The 21,877-nt window shown below is 40.0% G+C and overlaps 1 long non-coding RNA gene across 1 annotated transcript in view; it reads right to left on the bottom strand.

The window, feature by feature from the left end:
- LOC102452250 (uncharacterized) overlaps positions 1-21,877 on the bottom strand; it is a 108,521-nt gene that overhangs the window by 39,612 nt on the left and 47,032 nt on the right. The window contains exon 2 of the long non-coding RNA XR_012906806.2: positions 15,377-15,551. This is a non-coding gene — a long non-coding RNA (uncharacterized LOC102452250). The remainder of the gene's footprint in view (positions 1-15,376; positions 15,552-21,877) is intronic.

The following is a 21,877-nucleotide window of genomic DNA, read 5'->3' as shown; positions in this document are numbered from 1 at the left end:
GTTAAATTTTATTACATTATGGTCACTATTTCCAAGCTGTCCAGTTATATTTACCTCTTGGACAAAATCCTGTGCTCCACTTAGGACTAAATCAAGAATTGCCTCTCCCCTGCTCCAAGAAGCAGTCATTTAAGTTTTCAAGAATTTTTATCTCTGCATCCCGTTCTGAGGCGACATGTACCCAGTCAATATGGGGATTGAAATCACCCACTATTATCGAGGTTTTTTTATTTTGATGGCCTCTCTAATCTCCTTAGCATTTCATAGTCACTATGAGTATGTCTACACTACTACCCTAGTTTGAACTAGGGTGGTAATGTAGGCAACCGGAGTTGCAAATGAAGCCCGGGATTTGAATTTCCCGGGCTACATGTGCATAAAGCCAGGTGCCGCCATTTTTAAATGTCCGCTAGTGCGGACTCCGTGCCATGCGGCTACAAGCGGCACGGAGTCCGCACTAGCGGACATTTAAAAATGGCGGCGCCTGGCTTTATGCACATGAAGCCCGGGAAATTCAAATCCCAGGCTTAATTTGCAACTCCGGTTGCCTACATTACCACCCTAGTTCGAACTAGGGTGGTAGTGTAGACATACCCTATCACTGTCCTGATCAGGTGGTTGATAGTATATTCCTATGGCTATATTCTTATTATTGGAGCATGAAATTACACTACTCCTACTCAGCCCAGCACTCCTCCAGGTCAGTGGTCTGCTCACAGTGCCCCTCATCGAGCCCCTGGACGAGGGATTGCAGGCAGGCCATCTGCTCCCTCACAATGTCTCCCTGAGTGCAGGCATGACCCTGTGCTGTGTGATTTCATAACACAAGAATCCTTAGTGGTGGCTTGTTGTGGGAAGGTGTCCCTCCACGGAGGCTGGAGTAAAGCAGGCCTGTTCAGGAACCTTGTGAGAAGGACTGAGGGGTTCCTGTGTGAGAGCATCATGGGTTTGAGTGCTCCAGACTGACACCCACATACAAAGGCTGTTGTGCAACCCCCAAGCCAAGTAGGCTAAGTGAGGAGCATGAAACCCACCACCTGTCCCTGCTTTGTGTATAGGGAAAGTTATTGAACTCACCTGAAGTACCTTCCCCTATGCTTGGGAGACATTCTAGGAGAGGAGGAATTGGCTTCAGGGTGAGGAACAGGTCCTGACTGGTGGGCATGGTGGGCAGGCCTCCTCCTCTTCTCCTCAACCCGCCCACCTGGTGGCTGACAACAGGCATGTCTTGGCTGGACTCAATGATGATGGGGGGAGGGGAGATGACCAACCCCCTTCCAAGGATGGCTTCAAGCTAATCATAGTAGCAACACATGTGTGGTGTCACCCCAGAGCATTCACTCTGCTCCCTGGCATTTTTGTAGGCCTGACAGAGCTCTTATTTTCATCCAGTCCTGGTCAAGGAGCTAGGTATGGCCTTCATTGGCCAGGTTGGCGGCCATCAGCTGTACACATCAGCATTGCACTTTCTGGTGCGGAGATCCTGGAGGCTGGTCTCCTTGCCCCATGCCTGATGAGATCCAGGACCTCTGCACCAGTCCAGGTCAATGCTTTCCTGCAGCCCTGGCCAGTGGCAGCAAAGGGTGCTGCGGGAGTGCTGGCAGCTATGGGGGGCTCAGAGGGAGCACTGGGGTATGCCATGGTTCCATCAGCTGCTGCTGCTTTATGGCATGGGGCTTGTAAAGTCGGCCATGTGCCATAACCACTTCTCCAGCATCCTTTTCCACAGGAGAAGGAGAGCAGTGGAACTGGCAAGTGTGGCCAGAAGTGCAGCTGTGAGAGACTTCTGGAGGCTAATTATTTTGAATTAGCAGCACCGGATTCTCCACCCTAACACTATTTCAAAATAATTTAGAAATAAGCGTTATTCCAAGAAGAAAGCAGGAGAACAGATTTCGAAATAACCAGCCTGTTATTTTGAAATAATGGGCTTGGTAGTGTAGACATTCCGCTTGTTATTTCAAAATAAGGGAGTTATTCCAAAATAACTCCCTAGTGTAGAACAGGGCTCAGAGTTAGAAAGTTTTTCTAAATATCCAACCTAAACCGCTCTTGCTGCAATTTAAACCCATTGCTTAAATCTAGCTGAGAATTTAACTTTGTCTCCTAATTAAAGAGTTTAAGTAGCCTTCCTTTGCTCTGAGTTTTTAATCTTTGTTCACAATACTTCCAATTAAATTGTGGGAAAAAAAATCTTGTGGCTTTAAAATACAATATTTATATTGGATGGAGCAACCTTTTTCATTTTCTGTATTCAGCATATTAACAATTATTGCCATATCTGTATTTTTCTTTCATAAAAACATATGAAATTCTAAGATTTAGATAGAAATCTTTATATTCCATATAGGGCATGATACTCTGGAACCAAATAGTAGTGTGTAGTTCACCAAATTTTACTAACAAAGTTCTCCATTAAAAATACAATTATTTATGACAGCAGAATTGAGCTGAAAAGTTGTGCTACTCTATCACATGACACTATTTAAGAAAGAGTAGTAGCAAGGACACTATTGAGCTGCTGTATAGAAAATCCAATAGTTTTGAAAGAGTAGATCTTTGAGATTCAGGATATCCAGGGATTTGGTATGATACTGAAGCATTAATCCTAGACACAAAAGCCAGAAAGAGCACATGCTCTGCTGAAGAACTGTCCCATTTGATGACATTGTTTATGCTACAAATTATGCAATAGCTGGTATCTGGGCACATGTGCTTGGAAAACTGCCCGCAAACGTCAAGCCAAATGCTCCTCTGGTGTAAAATGATGCAGTTCCATGGCTCTCCATGTAAACATAGCCACACAATTGATGTTTGTTGTCTTATAAGTGAGCCTAAAACAGCCTTCAAAACACGTGGGCAATTTGTACATTTCTTAGTAAAGGCGAACAATATACCACCTCTTTGCTGTAAAAATGAATGCTGATGCGTGTGTGTGTTTATGTGTGTGTAAGTGTAAAACCCTTGTCCATAAAAAGGGATCTTTGTTTTGTGATGTTTAAATGATTAATGATGGCAGAGCTGTGATGTGGATCACTAACAGCAGTTCAGGACATGGCTTAAGTCAATAAGAAATAGTAATAGAAATGTAGCCGTGTTAGTCTGGTGTATCTGAAGCAAAATGGAGGACTATGTAGCACTTTAAAGACTAACAAGACTAATAAACCATCTTGTTAGTCTTTAAAGTGCTACATAGTCCTGCATTTTGCGTCAATAAGAAAGCTGTTCTCACTTTTATCACCAGAGTGTAAATCAGTTGGGTTTTTATTTTAAATATTTTAAGCTAGTGCATATTAGAATAACCTCTAAAGATCAACTGAAATCTTAAGGGTAAGTTCTAAAAGTATAAACTGCCACACAATGCAGCTTAAGTTTTTTTTGTTTTTGTTTTGCGGTATTTTTGTCTATTGGAGAACTTGCAAGCTATAAAGCTACTGAAATTATTGGAACTTGGGCACCAATCAAATACAATTCCACCTCAATCTATGATTATATAAACAAGTGAAAACCTTGTGTTGATATATTTTAAAAAATCATGCTATATCAAAACTTTTCATATTGTTCATTATTTCCTTTCAGTTATTACACAGATAGAATATAGAGTGTATAAACTGGCTCAAGATTCAAGTTACCTTTCTCCACTTGAAAAGTGACCATTTATTCATACCTTTTGTTTTCCATCTTTTAATCAACAAGAAGACCTTTCTTCTTATCTCATGACAGCTTAATTTACTTAAGAGCTTGGTTAGGGACATTCTCAAAGGCTTTCTAAGGGACATTCTCAAAGGCTTTCTAGACATCTATGTACTCTATATAAACTTAATCTCCCTTGTCCATATGTTTCTTTACCTCTATAAAGAATTATAATGGATTGTTAAGGCATGATTTCCCTCTATACAAACCATGTTGACTCTTCCCCCAATAATTATATTCAACTATGTGCCTGACAATTCTGTATGGGTATGTTTACACAGCAAAGTTATTTCAAAATAACAGCCGTTATTTCAGAGTAACTTTACTAGCATCTACACAGCCAAACCGCTATTTCAAAATTAAATCAAAATAGCAGAGAGCTTATTTCGAATTTGGTTAACCTCATTCCATGAGGAATAATGCCAAATTTGAAATAGCTATTTCAAAATAAGTTCTGTGTAGACACTCCTCTCCCTCCCCCACCCCCTTAAATAAAGAGAGTTTGTGTTAATGAAATACATATATTGTATTTTACATCAGGAAAGGGGGTTAGGGAGGGGTAAGTGGAAGGACGTGAGGGAGGAATGAGGCACAAGCCCCCAGTGGGGCAGACCAGGGAGGCTCTTAGTGCTTCTCAGGGTGGCAGCTCTCCCACATGGCCTCCTGGATACTGACAGCCCCCTGATGGACCTCCCAGATGGCAGCCTGCAGAAACTGCAGCAAGACTCGCAGCAACACATCCAAGAGAAGCATCAGAGTGTCCAGGGGCAGCTCTGGCTCCATGTTGCAGATTACTGTGGTGTCCCGAGTGAAGGCAACCAGAGCAAGCAGAGACAAAATGCTTTGCTGTCCTTCACTGAGGTAGGTAAGCAAGCAGGGAAAGCTGAGAACTGGCTGTCCAGGGGGGTCCCTTTAAGCACAGGCCTCAGAAAGCCTCAGGCAGCATCAACACAAAGTAACTCTTGACCTGATGCCTTGCCAGACCTGTTTCTGGCCAGCCTTAAATGCTATTTAGTGTCCACTCAGAGTGGACATGCTATTTCAAAACAGCAAAAAGCTATTTCAAAATGCATTTTGTGTGAAGACGCGTTATTTCGAAATAAGCTATTTTGAAATAACGCTGTAGTGTAGACATACCCTACTTTACTATAGTTTCAACCAGTTTGCCTGGTACTGAAGTTAGACACACGGGCCTGTTATTGCCAGAATCACTTCTGGTTCCCTTTTTAAAAATTGGCATCACATTGGCTATCTTCCAGTCATTTGATACAGAAGCTGATTTAAAGAAGAGGTTACAAACTACAGTTAGTAGTTCTGCAATTTCACATTTGAGTTCTTTAAAACTCTTGGGTGAAAGCCATCTGGTGCTGGTGACTTATTACTGTTTAGTTTATAAATTTGTTCCAAAACTTTCTCTAATGATGCCTCAATCTGGGATAGTTCCTCAGATTTGTCATCTAAAAAGAATGACTTAGGCCTGAGAATCACCCTCACATCCTCGGCCATGAAAGCCGATCCAAATAGTTCATTTTTTTTTGTCTGCAGTGGCCTGATAATTCTCTAGTGTTTCTTTAGCATCTCAGTTGTCTAGTGGCCCGAGGAGTTCCGATATACTTAAAACATTTTCTATTACTTTTTGAGTTTCTGGCTGGATGTTCTTCAATTTCTTTTTTTGGCCTTCCTAATTATATTTTTACACTTCATTTGCCAGAGGTTATGCTCCTTTCTATTTTTTCTTATAATGGATTTAACTCCACTTTTTAAACTATGCCTTTTTATCTCTTATTGCTTCTTTAGCCACGGTGACACTTTTTGCTTAGCCACAGTGTCATTTTTTTGGTTCTCCTATGGGTTTTTTTTTATTTGGAGTATACATTTATGTTGAACCCTTAATATAGTGTCTTTAGATAGTTTCCATACATCTTGCAGGGATTTCACTTTTGGCATGTGTCTTTTAATTTCTGTTTAAATAACTTACTCTTTCTTTGTAGACCCCTTTACTTAAATTGAATGCTATGGTGTTGAACTGATGTAATGTTTTCCCTACCACATGGAAGTTTAATCTTATTCTATTATGATCAGTATTACCAAGCAGACTTGTAATAGTCACCTCTTAGACCAGATCCTGTGTCCCAGTTAGGACTAAATCAAGAATTGCCTTTCTTCTTGTGGGTTCTAAGACTAGCTGCTCTAAGAAACAATCATATAAGGTGTCAAAAATTTAATCTCCTCCTGAGGTGACATGTACACAGTCAATGGGAACAGTTGAAATTCCTCATTATTATTTAGGTTTTTTATTTTAAAATAAAATAAAATAAAATAAAATAAAATAAAATAAAATAAAGTGTGTCTGTTCTCTCCTGGGATTTCACAGTTCCTATAACCATCCTGGTCATGTGGTCTGTAATATGTTTCTACTGCTATATTCTTATTATTAGAGCCTGGAATTACTATTCATAGAGATTCTATGGTACAGTTTACGTCAGTTAAAAATTTTACTTCATTTTATTCTATGGTTTCTTCCACATAGAGTGACCCTCCCCCACCAGCATGACCTATTCTGTTCTTCTGATGTGTTTTGTACCCTGATTTTAGTGTCTTTTTTATTATTCTCATTCAACCAAGTTTCTGTGATGCCTATTGTATTAATAACCTGATTCAATATGAGGCACTCTAGTTCACTGATCTTATTATTTAGACTTCTAGCATTTGTATAAACACTTTCAAAACTTGTCACTTTTTTGCTGTCTGCCATTACAAGATATGATTGACTGGGACTCCATCTCATCAGGTCTTACCCATGTTGTAACATTTTTCATCTTCTCCTCCTCACTAGGACATTGAGGATCTCCATTAATAGATACTCCCGTAAGAGATGTCCCAATAAGGGCCACATGCTCCTCTGAAACCATTAGTTTTCCCACAGCCTTTAGTTTAAAAACTGCTCCATGACCTTTTTAATTTTAAGAGCCAGCACTCTGATTCCATTTTAGTTTAGCTGGAGCCCTACCTGGCCCTTCATGTGGAACTGGAAGCACTTAAGAGAGCATGGAGATCCTAGATTTCAATTTCTTACCTAGCAGCCTAAATTTGGCCTCCAGGACCTCTCTCCTACCCTTCTTATGTGACTGGCTCCTACTTTTACCGTGACCACCAGCTCTTTCCCACCACTATGCATAGGTCTATCCAGATGTCTTGAGAGATCCACAACCTTTACACTAGAGAGGCAAATCACCACGCGGTTCTCTGAGTCATCACAAACCCAGCTATCTTGGTTTCTAATGATTGAATCCCTCTTTCCAAATAGCTGTCTCTTCCTAATAACTCAAGTTCCCTCCCGCAGAGAGGTATCCTCAGTATGAGATGATAGCACATCATCATCTGGAAGGAGAGTCCCAGTTATGAGAGAGTATTTCCTTCCACACCATTTGGACATTCTCATTCCCTCAGTCTTTCGCCATCTTCCATAGCATAGAGGCTTTATGACTGAATATGGAATTGTTCCACAGTGTTCTGGAAAGTCACACCTACATATCGCTGTGCCTTCCTCAGTTCCTCCTTGTCTCCAAAGCACCTACATAGTCTCCAAGATCCAGGAATTTCTTGCACTGAATGAATACATATGCCACTTGCTCACAGAGCAGGTAATCATACATGTTACATTGGGCACAATATCCTGGATAGTCCTCAGTCTGTTGCGGAGATGAATCTGTAGGCAGTGACTTACTTGGTATAGCTCGGGTGACCCTTGCAAGTTGCCCTGCAGTCCTGGAGGATTTGGACACTGACGCTGGGAGGTGAAGCAGAGGACCAAGGGATTGGGCCACTGAAGCAAGAAGGTGGAGCAGGGTCCAGGGGATTGGGTGGAGCAGGGGCTAAGGGGTGGGAGATTGGGGCTGTTTGAGCCAGCACTGCTCTTGACTGGCCCAAGACATAGATAGCATTGTGTGCTACTTAATTTAGTGGTGCCCTAAGTGCTGTGTGCATTTACTTTCTGCTAGCTGGATTTTTCTCCTGAGGACAATATCTCTTCCCCAGCTGTAGATCCCTGATCCCTCAGAGGATTCTCTGTGGGTCAGGCATAAGTGATGATGATGTCACAGAGGCAGCAAGGCCCACATCTAGGTATATAGCTTCCCATCCACATTGCTATAACTGTCTCAGATTTTCTTTTCTCTTCCTTTTCTCCCGACCAACTTTATGAGGATTACTTTACTGGTTAAAATTATTCAGTGAGTTACCAAAACTTTAGCAAAAACTGATGTGCTTTTCAGTGGGACCATTTCAATGTTTCCCTACAAAGTTGTTTCCTAGAATTTTCCAGCTGAGAAACAAAGAACTGGTCCTTCTGTTAACAAAATTGCTGAGAATTTACCAGTGGGAAGTTTGCACATCTGTTTCTTTGTCTCTCGTTTTGCTACATGTACTGTAGTAGAGATCACGTGATTCACTCTTAAGGTCTATCTATAATGTCTAATATTAACAGCATGATTTTTCACATTTGTTTTTTAACATGAATTACAAGGAATTATTTTTCTTTTGTTTTTGAAAATCATTAACATTTTAAACCCTTTTACAAAACACTGTCTGTCTAGGCTGCCTGACTTTGATGTTTCCTTTTGATAACCTTTTCTGTTTGAATTTCACAAATAAGCAGTAGCTCTGTAGAAGTTTTTTACTACTAGGTATTGTTTGGATTCAATTCAAATGTAATGTTCCCAGACTGGGAATGATAAATGGGGCTTAGTTAATATCACTCTTTACTTATTATTCAAAATAAATTTTGGTACAAGCAATGGTAGCAGAGAAGGGGGAATGGAAGGCAAGTTTGTTCTTTTTCTTACTAGTCCAGATAAGATGCATTTGTATGGCTTTGGAGTTCAGTAGCAGAAATAGAATTGCTATATAAATGTCAGCTTGAGCTGAGAGATCCAACAATTCGCTCCCCACCTCCCACCTCTTAATTTTGATTATTGCCAGACAGAGAACCAGCCTTCTCTGAATGCAGCTTTCAGAATGGTTTCATTGTAGGGGGGAAAAACAGGCTCACTTTACCAATGGAAAGGCTGTTATCTTGCAACAGCTGTTTATAGTTAACTATAACCCATACTTAAAGTCTTTAAAGTCTGCTTCTTATTTAGTTCGTATGTGTTTGGGAAAGGCTTTTGGAGACATTTAACCCATTGCCATCTCACATGAAAACATGAAGCAGTTGAATCACGAGCTGGAAATTGCTACATGTCTGACATGGAACAGTACTCGAGCCAAACCCTGTGAATAAGTATGACTGCTTTTTGTTTTCCTGGCTTGGTACTTAACAGCTAATGAGAGGTTAAAATTTCTAGACCTAAGTCAGCAAAAGCCTTGCCAAAAACATTTAGACAAACACAAATGACATACAATATAAAGCATTTTAGTATTAAATCATGTGGGAATCTGGTGACAGGAAGAAAAAAAAATAAATACACACACTTTTTTCTGGCCTTTCCTTTTTTCCAGCATTCACAAGATTTCTTTCAGGTTTTTCTTGTATTTGATTTCAAAGTATTCCTTGCTAACAAACAAAGCTATTGTTGTTTAGGGTTTGCAACGTAAAAAAAACAAAACACAGAAAATTACCAGCAGTTGAACTTCAGTTCTGATCTGTGATGTGTGACAACTCCCAGGAGAGAATAAAATGACTAGTCAAACCCCTACATACTGAACAATAAGAATATGTAAACTACAAGATGAAGAGATGGGGACTTGCTGTAAACAGAATGTGTTGCTAATGGAGAACAGGGAAAGGAGAAAACATATGTGCAAATTAATTCATCTCAATCCTGCCTTCAAAAAGCAGAATTGTTTAGTGTGGCCTTATATACCCTTTGCTAACACTTAACTTATATTTCATTACTACTCAGCAGGGGGGAGCATAGCAAGACATATTTGGATTTTAATGCTGACCTCAGCTCATAAGTCTCGAGCAACATGAATCCTATTCATATTTCTAAGGACATCAGGTTTTTTGGAGCTTCTACCACCACTAGTCTCCAAGGCCATGTTTACACTACGCAGAAGATCGACCGGTTGATCTTCCGGGGTTCGATTTAGTAGGTCTAGTGAAGACCCACTAATTCTAACAGAGAAGGCACCCCTGTCAGTGTTGGTACTTCTGCTCCTCACGAGGAGTAAGGGAAGTCAGTGAGAGGGTATGCTCCCATCGTCCTCCTACTGTGTGGACGGTGATTTAAAATACGTCGAGTTTAGCTACATAATTAATATAGCTGGAATTGCATACCTTAATTTGTCCTGCCCCTTTTGTCTAGGCCAGGCCCAACAGTGATCTCTTCTGGCCCAGCTGTAAAGTAGCTTTTCTCCTTCTACTGACCATGTTCCAAAAAAGGTCTTTTCTACCCATTACTAGAGCTTAAGAAGCAACTGATTTTTTAGTTTGATTGATGTCCTGAAATCCCCTCCCCAAAACTTCACTGGAAAAGATATAACACAAATATTTTTATTTTCTCACGGACGTAAAACCAGAAATATTTGTTTCAGATAGAACAAAACCATTTTGTCTGACCTAAAACAGTTTTGATCAACCTGAAACTGCATTTTTCAGCAAACTGTCAAATTATCAATAATGTTTCTAACCAATCTATGGTTGTATGTGTCTGGGGAAACTAAACATGGCTTCAGCTTGCTTTTATTGATAACGCTCAAGTCTCCCATATCTCAGGTCCTCTCTACAGGGGAAAGTGGCAGCATTTGACTTTACCTCAAGGGGATTTTAAATGGAGGGTTTGTCTACACTGCAGAGTTTTTCCGGAAAAACAGCCGTTTTTCTGGAAAAACTACACTTACATCCACAATGCAATTGCATTCTTTCGACAGAAAGTCGAAAGAACACAGGCATTTTTCTCGACAGTGGTAAACTTTTTTCTACAAGGAAGAAGCCTTTTTCTGAAAGAGCTCTTTCAGAAAAAAGGTGTGTGTGGATGGGGAAAGAGTGTTTTTTTCTTTTTTCAAAAGAAGAGGCCTCCAAAAAAAAAAAAAAAAAAAGCGCAGGTGCTTTGGTGGCCGCTCCATCCATAGTAATCACAACTTAAACAAGAGAGAGCATCCAATCAATGTGGGCGCAATCTTTCGAAGAATCACATTGCATTGAAAAAGCACTTTTGTTGTGTGGACACTCTTTCTAAAGAAGTTTTTCTGGAAGATCTCTTCTGGAAAACCTTCTTCCAAAAGAAGCCTGCAGTCTAGACATAGCCTGATTTAGCTAAACCAACAAAAGCCCTGTGGGTATGGATACTCTTATTTCAATTAAAAGTGGTTTACTTCAGTTAAGCTTAAATGAATCAAGAACAGGTTTAAATGAAACAAAAATAAAGCACTCATAATATCTAAATACTTGTGTTTACACAGGTCTTTCATATATACAGGATCTTACTGGAAGTCAGTGGAGACACGTACAAAAAATGGTGTAACAGTGAATTAAGTCCACGATGTTCATGTCCATTTTGATAAGGATTTTATGAGAATTTCCTCCTGAACTATTTTGCATAGACAGACAATGTAACTGTGCACCTAATAAATATCTGTGCATGCTATACTCCAGACTAAAAACAATTCCCCATAACAAACAGACATACACAAAATTTCCCTCCAGAAGTATAGAGTTTAAAAAAAAAAAAAACCCTACAACACAGTTCCTGCTTTTCTACCCCATCTCCCACAGAGCTGAGCTGGGAGACGAAACCACCACACCCTTTTCTCCCCAGAGCCCAACCGTCTGGCCTCCCCCAGCCCAGACCTCAGTGTCCAGAGATCCAGAAGCAGAAACAGCCTGATGCTGGATTCAGGGCGTTTGTGGAATTTCCTGTGTGCCACTGTCTCCTTTAGGGTTGCCATCTTTCCCGACTAGATTGACCGGATGCCATTCACAGCAATACCATCTACTCCATCCATTTGGGAAAGTTGGCAACCATAGTAGGCAGGGAGCTGCAGTTGCTGGAAACCCTCCAACTCCCTCCAGTACCCACCATTGTGTCTTCTATGTGGGAGCAGGGCTCTCCTAGGTCAAACAATCCCTAGCAGCAGACACGGCACTACAGTCCATTTCTGCAAAGAAAAGGAAATTCTGCACACAAAAACATTAATTTCTGGAAAATTCTGCATTGTTCAGGGCTCAGAATTCCCCTAGGAGTAAATAATTACACGTGTGCAACACTTACATGCGTAACATTTAACAATAATAGTTCTAAGACCGTGCTTTCTATATACAAAAAATAATGAATATAGAATAATAAAAACCTCAGGAGTGATATTCATTAAGGTTGCAGACAGTTCCTGTACTGTATCCTGAATAGGTCTTTTTCAGGTTTTGAATATTTTAAGTGAATTACATTATTTGACTAATTTATAATATTCTTTCGTGCTTTGTCCCCATCCCAATACAGCCACCTGTTAGAATGGCACAGAATAGGGTTTCAAAACTAAAAGACTGAGTAAGTTACATAGTACTTTCTTCCCTTCTCCTACTCCTCTGAATTGTGCTGGTCTATGATTAACAACATTCATTAATCCAAGCTGCCTTTTTTAAGCAGTCTGATGTTTGTGCGTCACTTTGAAAGCACATTTTTTATGAAAAGTATTTAATATATTCTAGTGAAAATCTTGTGAATACTTTGACATTATACTTATTGTTTAAAAAAGGTCTCTCTCTCAGGCCCTTGAATTTCCCTGTAATCATTTTCTTAGGATACTACAATGGTGGAAATGGTCATGCTGTGATCAACTGGCTGTGTATACATTGGCTAATCGTATCACAATGGAATGTAAGAAGACAGAGTCTGTAAGTTATCTATCAACAAGTCCACAGCAGCTGAAGTATACTGTAGGTGTGTGCCCAGGAAGTGTGTCATCTTCTAGATTGTGGAAATCACCTAATTATTTTATGTGAATCATAAAAGAGCTTGATCTAGAGGTATAGTGAGCCTCTGCATCTTGTATTGATTTCAGTGGGAATTAGTGTTTGTAGAGACCAAGATCAAATGCTCTGAAGTATGATAATATCCAGCTAATCAAGTTTATACAAATTAATCCATAGTAAACACAGTCTATATATCACAGCCAACCTCTCCTTGCAAAATAGGACGTAGGTGACTTGGCTTCCTAGAGGGGTTCCTCCTCCTCTGGATCAGTGGGCAGCCACTCCGCCCCACTGCACTGTCCCTTTAAGCCAAGCCCCAGGTCCATGCCCAGCCTTCCTTCAGGCAGGCGGCATACCACAAAGTCTGCTTATATATATGTACATAGGCCCAGCCCTGGGGCAGGGTGGGCAGCAAGTCCACAAAGTCCTGATTGGGGATAGGCCACACCCTGCTTAAGGGCGTGGCAACAAATAAGCAAAGTCAGTTTATACCAAAAGGCCAGGCCCTGGTTCAGGGTGTGGCAATAGCAAACCCAGTTAGTCTTTACAGGACGGCCAGGCCCGTGGTTCAGGGCATGACAGCCACAACCACCATGAGTTTTGGGAGGCCCTGGTCCTCAGTCAGGGCTGGACAACAAACAAACAGAGTCAATTTAAAGGGAGGCTAGGCCTTAGTTCAGGGTGTGTCTGCAAACACACCAACACAGTTTAAGGATAAGCCAGGCCCTTGGTTCAGGGCGTGGCCGCAAAAAACCACGCGTTTGGGGGCTCCTTGTTCAGGACGGGTGCAGACCAATTACTGGCAGTAGTGGTGAGGAGGGAGAGACTGCCACCTAGTAGGTGGGTCATGGGAGGGAGGACGTGCAGGCCCACCCATTCCACTGCGCCCCGGCCCAGGGCCCTAGGAGCAGCAGTGCAGGCTGTTATTGACTCAGCGGGGGCTCCAGCCCGAAACTCGCCAGACTTGGGGCCTCTAACAGCCCCCCAGTAACCCTTGGGCCACTTCCGTTCTCCCTTTCAGCTGGTACCTGGATTTCTAGCGGCACTGGTAGGGAGTCCAGGGCAGGTTCATCCTACTGGGGTCCCAGTGGTCCGGTCCAGTCCTCCTCTGCTTTCAGGTCTGCTGGGCTCAGCCAGTCCCCTGGTGCAAGCAGGGTCAGGCATCTGGGCCAGTCGGCAGGGTCAGGCTCTGTCAGGGTCTCAGGTCAAGCCTCTGGCCTTCACAGCAGCAGCAGCAGCTTCAACTTCTCCCAGTTCCTGGGCAGGGGCTTGGGCACAGAACCTGGCTGGCCCTCTCGGTCCTCTGCGGGGTCTGCTAGGGTAGGCAGGCCGGGCCGGCCTTGGCCTCCCAAGCAGGTAGCTGGTCGTTGGCATCTGGCTCCCCGAAGATTGGAGACCCAGGCCAGGCCTCGGTCACAGCCTCCCAGGCCGGGAGCTGGTAGTTGGCCTTGGGCTTCGGAAGGGTTGGAGGCCCAGGCCAGGCCTCAGTCTCCCAAACTGGGAGCCCGGAGCAAGCCTCTGTTCCCTCTGCAGGATCAGCCCTGACTGAGGCTGCTGGCTGGGCTTTTATAGCTCTGGCCCCACCCCCTGACCTTCGGTCAGGGGGTGGGGCGGGGTCAGCCTCAGCCCAACATGATGGCCGGTGGGGTTCCTCCTCCTCTGCGTCAATGGGCAGCCACTCCGCCCCACTGCATAGGAGCACACCTATTTGCATGCAGAGAAGAATCCTACCTTTCCACATGGAGCGGAAATATCACATAGAAGTAGACACTTATACATGCAGATTAGTAACCTTTATCATACATGTGCATTATCTTATAGAAATAGCTGGTTACATGTGCAAATTTGAGTGGAGATTGAAAGTGTATCTGTTAGATTTGTAAAGAGTACATTGAAAAACCGATAAGAAAAGGTTCGTGTATCTGAGGAAATCACACAACTGATGAATTAAAATCCTCTTGATAATGGATGGGAACCAAACACTGAAGCAATGTGAACAAAAAACACAACACAACCAAAAACATACATATGATATTGCTATTTCTATTTGTGAGGAATTGATTTTATTTCACATTACCTCTTATGAGCAGATAGTCACATCCGTATATCAAAAGGTATTCAGCTCCCCTCACAGCCCAATTCTTCCACCTACTTTTTCTTCAGTGAAAATATGGTTCTCACATACCAAATTCATTTTTGCTCTATCCCAGATTCTTTTGTATTATTTAGCCAAAAAATGGAACTTAAATGTCATGAGTAATAATTTATTCATTTTTAAAGCTTCTGTGCACCATGTATGGATGAAGTATCTATTATCCATAGGTTTTTCTAAAGCAATCATCATAATATTTACATTACAATTGAAATTTGCAAGTTATTATGCTATTAAAATATATATATATTTACAAGTATAATGTATATACTTTTACTGAAAGTTTAATGAATTGCCTATTCCCTCCAAACGTTATACAGTCAGTCTAATTATTGAATCTATTACCTTCACAACTAGAAGGACTAAAAATAAATTTTTGAATGGTTTCCATAGGAACTTTTTTGACACCCAGAAAACAGCTTCACAACCCACTTTGGGGTGATAACCTGAAGGCTGAGAACCACAGTTTTATAGGATTAGTATCTCACCACTTGGCAACTTTTGCTTCAAACAAAAACAGAATGTTTCTAATTAAAGGAAATACTGATCTTTTTGTTTCAAAACAAAAACATGTCTACAGAAATGTGAACAAAGATAATTAGGCTGGCCACAACTCATACCTTTGAAATAGAAAGGTCTTGCTGTCCTTGTTGTATTATTGTGGGTTGCTCATTTGTGTCATATGGCCACTCTTTGATTTATTGCTTTTGGTGTTCCTTTCGTCTGGTCACATTTTTGGAATTTCCCTATTCAAAAATGACAGTGGTCTTCTCCAATTCCTTTTCAAAAGTGGACCTAGAAGAGATGAAAGTCAGATGTGTAGCACAATTACATTTGATTTAAGGATCTATTCTAAGCAACATTAAAATGGCTGATTCAAGAGGACGACATACCTAAGCCTGGGAGATAATGCTATAATGCTCTCTTTTCAAGATAAGATGATAAAACAGAAAAAGAGCTAGAGCTTTTCTTGTACAGTAATTTGCAACCATTTCTTGGTATCAGAGCATATTAAAACAAATGAAATTTGTTCCAATCTGGAAGGAATATCTAGAAGTGGATTGCAGAAGAGAAGTGTTGGGTATTATAACAAGGATTTGGGGATGTGTCAGATGTTCAGAATACAGAAAATGAGTCCTCTTGTCAGACGGGTACAAAGTTGCCAGAAATTTCCTTCCAGGGAATGTGGTTATAGGTTGGACATTTCTGATGTTTTAAATTATAATACTCAAAGGCTAATAGGAAATGCTTAGTGAGTTATGTTCTTTATTTTTACATATGCTGTTGTGCATTATATTTGTTCATGTTTATTTGGAAAGCAGATGTGAGGCTCTCTCTTTAGGAGAGCTATGCTTTGGACTCAACTCTACCTAGTCTGACTGAGCAAAAGGTCTTACTTGTAATAAAAGAACTATCTCCCTCAGTTTTGTCAAAGGTGCTTTTGAAAGAACTTGCAAATATTATACTGGTTACTGCTGGACAAATGATTTTACCACATGATGTTATTGGGAATTTGTATGCCCAGTCTAAATAAATCAATATCAGGGTTGATATAAAACCCTTCAAAAACAATGGAAAGATTTATATTAACTTCAGGGGGTTAGACCGATCCTTTGATTACATATACCATAGTACAGTGCCCGTACTCTGCACTGTGTATAGTGTCTTTCACTCTCTTATTTCACGTGCACAGATCTGAAACCAATATAACTAGCTTGGCAGTCACAGAAGCATTCTCTTTACTGGAAAAAAAGCCAACAAGAAAAAGGAATAACTTTCAGCAATTAGGAGCTTCTGGTGGCAACACCTGCTGATAGAACACTGCTGTGGCCATCCTGATCTCATCCAGAGCACATATTTGATTGTTCTTTACAATATTGGATAGTGTCCAAGAACACAAGTTTAGAGGCCTACCAAAATAATCAGGAACGTGAAGTGTCCTAGTGTAATAATAGTAATACCACATATATTTACTTTTGAGATAGACCAACTAAAAATAAAGTAATTAATAATCATACTGAAGTCAACCAAATTATTCAGGTGTGAAGCCAACATAAATCAGAGGAGAATCAGAACCATAGAGTACATGAAACACTGTTTAAAATTCTACATCTATGGTACCACTTTCACTAAAATGTGCAAAGTCTTACATTAAGAAAATCTAGTTTGTGTTATAATAATAAATATATTTTGTCGGTTTCCCAAACGGAAAGAAGAAAAGACTGTGCTTAAGATGGTACAACTACTTGCCACCCATTGAGTCATACTAAGACTTGTTCAATGTTTTTAATTTTTCTGATCTCACTTGACATGTAATTTTTTTTTTTTGTGGTTTTACAAAAGCAGGGCCAAAATCTGTTCACACTTGCATCAGTGAAAATCCAGAGCAGCTCCACTGACGTAAGTTTGAAGTTAGTACAGATTTATGCCAATATAACCACGAGAAGAATCTAGCCCAAAGCGTTTGGTGATTAACTGCATGATTAGTCAGTCACACAACTTTTTGTTTCTCTGAATCACAGAATGATGTGGGTTGCAAGAATATAGGTCATTCAAAGAGTTTGAAATGTCTGAAACTTTTTTTAAACCACATATGAAAGACTTTATTAAAAGTTTAATGTGGATGCAATTTAAGGCAAAAAGAACAAATTGCACCATTTCAAAATGATAAACTGACTTATACTAAGACTTGTGTAATGGTGGAAACTAGTTGTACCATATTATAATGTAACCACAGTCTTTTTCTTTTTCCATTTGGGAAATAGACAAAATACATGTATTGCTATAACAGTGGAAAACTGAAGCAAAATGCAGGACTATGTAGCACTTTAAAGACTAACAAGATGGTTTATTAGATGATGAGCTTTCATGGGCCAGACCCACTTCCTCAGATCAAATAGTGGAAGGAAATAGTCACAACCATATATACCAAAGGATACAATTAAAAAAATGAACACATGAAAAAGGAGAAATCACATTTCAGAATCACATTTCAGAATGCGGGCGGGGGGGGGGGGGGGAGGAAGGAAGGAAAGTGTCTGTGAGTTAATGATATTAGAGGTGGGGAAAGTTAGATGTCTGTGAGATAATGGTATTAGAGGTGATAATTGGGGAAGCTATCCTGGTAATGGGTAAGATAGTTAGGGTCTTTGTTCAATCCGCCCCCCTCCCCCGACATTCTACGACATAGTACTGGGTCATGATCCCTAGTTTGAAAATCATTGATGTAGAAAGCCACAAGAACAGCAGCCCAAAAAAATAAATCACACGATTCTAAATTGTAAACATTATTTACCACAATTCTTGAAGGAATCACAAACACAAATGGGACAAGGAGTGAAAAGTGTTGGGTTAAAACAAACTGGGAAAGGACTAAAACTACTGCATTTTGTGGCCAAAGGTGACTCCTTGCTATTGTACAAAGATAGCCATCATTGTCATGCTTATGCAACCAGGGATATATCTACTAATTCTTCTTCTTGCTTGCTATTTCTCTATTTTGACTTTTATACTCTTCTTCCAAGTCTCAGGAGCATATGCCAGACTGTCATGCAGACTGGTCTATCCGAGGCCCTCTTATGTCAGGTCCACATACTGAATCTTTGATCTCCCCCTTAGTTATCCATCCAGAAGCATTGCAAGAACCATCTTACTAGTCAACAATGCATTCTCATTTTGTCAACATAGCCTAGGTTGCCTATCAGCCTTCAGCTGGAGCAACCTGCTGTAGTTCCCTTATAACCTCATTTTGTATCCTATCACCAAGCATCCAATGGCTTGACAGTCTCAGCATCCTAATTTCTGCAAAGAAAATGTGTTGATTTCTTTTCTTGTTGCTGGCGAAGTCTTCACTCCATATGTGGAGATGGGTCAAACTACATTTTTATACATTCTACCTTTTAATTCACAAAGAATTGGAGTTGGCTCCTGCTATTTGCTGCAAGCAGCTTTAGTATAATGTCAGACATCACTCATGAACGCTCCAATATTACCACCATTGATCATAGATACTTACATTCCTTCACTCAAAAGTCCCTTCCTGGGATAATCTTTATGGAGAATTCTTTGATCACCACAGACTCAGTTTTACCAACATTCACTCTAAGACCTACTCAAGACTACACTGCAGCTGTTCAAAAGAGGTTTGCATGGTTTCACAATCTTTCACATATAGCATGAAACCATCAATGAATAGTATGTCTCAAAGTGGTTCCCTTTATATATTCTTATTTATCATGTCCATGATATCCACAAACAACATTATGTCAGACCCACTTGACTATATTCATACTATGACATTTTGGTAACATTTTTCCAGTTCTTATTTAGTCTTCAGTTAGGGCATGCTGTGAATGAGCCCAGTTAGATCTCATAACTAATCAGAACCAAGTTATATTATTACTTGCCTAGGAAACAAATAGCCATTTATAATTCAATAATACTTCTCTTCAGAGTGTTTGCTCTCAGGGACTAGACAAATTTAAGTTCATGCATTTCCAACTGGATATGGTTCTCTTCCTGTCTTGAACCATTGTATTCTGTTATAGCACATTATTTAATAATCATGACATTCCATGGTAAAGTTGGGTAATTAGTTCCTTATTAGAGCTAGCAGAAATATTTCATATCCATTACAGTTGCAATTCTTGGATAAAACATGAGATAAACAAATTATTATTTCAGACTGCTAGCCTACCGTAAATTACATATATGAAAATCCCTGTGTAAAATTGGGGGAGAAGATTCTTCTTAAAATGGAATGAACCGTGTATTCAACAGAGAAGTTATCAACTGTTTACAATTAGCTATTTGCTAAGGTTAATGGTGGATTTCTCATCACTGACAATTTATAAACTATGATGAGAGGTTTTCCAAATGAGCAGGTTTAGGAATTATTTTGGGGAAAGTATGGCCTATATAGGAGTTAGACTAGATGATCACAATGGTGTCTGGTGGCCTTGGAAATTATGAATCTATACCATCAGATCATGTTAGTCAGAATCCACAGAAACAACAAGGAGTTGTGTGGCACTGTAAAATCTAACAGACTTAGTTGGGCAAAAACTTTCATGGGCAAAAACCCAGTTTGGCAGATGCATCTGGACTTTTGTTCATGAGAGCATATGCCCAAGTAAATCTGTTAATCTTTACTCCTTGTTGTTTATCTATGGCATTCTTCTTTGCCATTCTTTCCCTTCTACCACTGTTTGTCATCATTTATAATTTTTCTAATAATTAAGCCATTTCCGATAGACATACATTTTTCCTCTTCCACAACTCTCTAAATTATGCTAAAATGACTGCACTGTAACACTGATAGGTGGAACCAAACCTGGGACCTCTGGAGCTTAGTGTATGAGCTGAAAGCTGGCTGGTTCTCAGCTACCACTGTAGAGGAGACTCATTCACACTGTAAGTGATCTCAGTCCCAGAAGGTGTGTGGGTTACATATACACAAATTTAAGAGCACTTGTGTTTGTGCAGCAGGCAGTTTGATAGTTCATCTGTATACAAGAACTTCCACCCCACCAACCCACTGAAATGTTATTGTTAGATGAAGCCTTCAGTCCTTCATATTGCGGAAAGTGTCCTAGTATATATTACAGACAAATAATAATGGATTCTTTGCTCCACTTCCTTGTCTCCTGTTTCTGACCTTTGTGTAAGAAATGCCTTTTTTTTAAATCAGGAAGACCACGTCTTGTTTGTACAAGTACAGTTTTTTTCTGTTATCTTTCAAGCTATGTAAATAGAACAATAAGACTTTTTTCCCTCCTTGTCCCCAAAATTCTGACATGATTTGTTTCATTTTTATGTAAAATGTAATCAGCTTGATAATAGGTCACTCACAGAAATAGGCTGCTTGCATGATCTCCTGCTGAAATGCTAATTGCATGATAATACAATATACAGCGAAGGCCTGTGAACATTATTAGATGATGCATTTCATTTTGGTCATGCTGTGCACTGGGGTGTTAAAGAAAGTGTCAGTTAATGCCACAGATACAGCTAAGTTACAAAACTAAAAATGAATCTTTAATAATGTTATAATAATCAAAATGCTGGTCATGTCTGCACACTTAATAAGCACTTATTAGAGTAGCATTCAGCTTTTCAACAAAGCTTCTTTTTTCATGAATATGAAATGACTTGCTAGCTTCACTATGAACAGACGACCTGAAATCCAATGTAGTATAGGCCTCAAAACCAGAAACATTCAAATGACTGCACGGGAGGAGTTGTAAGTTAATATTCAATACAAAATTGAAAGTGAAGCAAGCAGAGGGAGTTGTAATCACACATGAAGAGTAAAGTAGGAGATTAATGTTACATGCAAGAAACTTTTAACATTTGTTTATGGATTTTGTTGAAAAAATTAACTTTTCTATTTGTAGACCATCTGTGGAAAAATATTAGGCTCAATCCCCTCTAAAATTGGCTAATTTTACATCTCTACGTCAAAACAGTGACTTTCAGGACTGAGCTCAGACAAATATCAAGGTGCACATTGAAATATGCAAAATCAGCATGTACACATTTGTATTGTAAAATTCCAGTATAATGAAATTTGGGAAGAAGGGAGTGAAGGCAGGGAACAGAAACCTGCACATATGAGACTAGGTCATAAACACTTCATACAGAATGCACCTTCTCAGAATGCCTTTCTGCACCAAACCATATGATTTCAATAGGATTCAGGTACCGCTTCTTATAGAGCTGTTTGCAAGACTCATGCCTATATCTGTACAAATGGCATTGGAGCCACAATTGTCCATCTCTCATTATGTTACATGTTGCTCAATGATCTTAAAAACTACTGAGGAAAACTTTGATTAAGGAATCAATCTACTGCTAATTCAAAGTTTGTGGGAATGACCACTGACTGGAAGACATCTTGAAATGAGAAATATGCCTTATAAATATATCTATTGTTCCTCCTTATAGATATGTTTCTAATACTGAAAAATGTGAAAAGTAACTACAAATTTTAATGAGTTCTTCCAGGGTTTAACCAGTCAGAAAAAAATGCAATATAAATTCACTTTTTCTGGGTTTAAGATCTGACCTCCATCCTTTGTTCACCTATACTGGCCTGAGGCAAGCTGAAGGCAAGAAGAATT

This window comes from Pelodiscus sinensis, chromosome 12 (assembly GCF_052426305.1).
Source record: "Pelodiscus sinensis isolate ZL-2025 chromosome 12, ASM5242630v1, whole genome shotgun sequence".
Lineage (NCBI taxonomy): Eukaryota > Metazoa > Chordata > Testudines > Trionychidae > Pelodiscus > Pelodiscus sinensis.
The sequence above is the reverse complement of the archived record's forward strand: the minus strand, read 5'-3'. Positions and strand labels throughout refer to the sequence as shown.